We start from the raw sequence: 744 nt of genomic DNA, 5'->3' as shown, positions 1-744 counted from the left end.
TGTCATACTATTTTTTTATTATATGCATGGTTTCTGATGAGATCTAATTCTTATCTTGCGCCTGTGACTGTACCTATTTTTCTAGCTGTCTTCAAGATTCTTTGTCTTTTGTTTTCTGCAGTTTGATTATATGCCTAGATATATCCAGTGTGTGTTTGTGTATTATATGTGTGTTTATACATATGTATCTATACATATATGTATGTGTGTAATATGTATGTATGTATGTTATATAAAACTTGGTAGGTGTTCTCTGAGCTTCTTGGATCTTCTTTGTTTCTGTCATTAATTTTGGAAAGCTGTCAGCTATCATTTCTTCTAAAGTATCTTCTGCTCTGTTCTCATTGTCTTCTGGGATAACCCATTTGACATTGTCCCAAAGCTCCCGATGTCATGATTTTCTTTTTCACTCTCATCTCTTTCCATCTTAGTTTGAGCAGTTTCTATCTTCAAGTTCATGGATTCTCTTCTTAGCTGTGGCAGTCGACTAATATAAGCCCGTTGAAGGCACCATTCATCTCTGTTGCTGTGCTTTTTATTTCTAGCATTTCTACTTGATGCTTATACGTTCCATCTCCCTACTGAAATTATCTATCTGATGTTGCCTGATGTCCACCTTTCCCTGTTGAATCTTTAACTTACTAATGATGGTGATTTTAAATTCCCTGCCAGATATTTCTAATATTCATTTCAGATCAGATAGTTGCTTTGTCCTGGAGAATGTTTTCTTTTTAAATTTTTTTT

The sequence above is a fragment of the Bos indicus x Bos taurus genome, chromosome 10, assembly GCF_003369695.1.
Source record: "Bos indicus x Bos taurus breed Angus x Brahman F1 hybrid chromosome 10, Bos_hybrid_MaternalHap_v2.0, whole genome shotgun sequence".
Taxonomy (NCBI): Eukaryota; Metazoa; Chordata; class Mammalia; order Artiodactyla; family Bovidae; genus Bos; species Bos indicus x Bos taurus.
Note: the sequence above shows the minus strand (reverse complement) of the source record.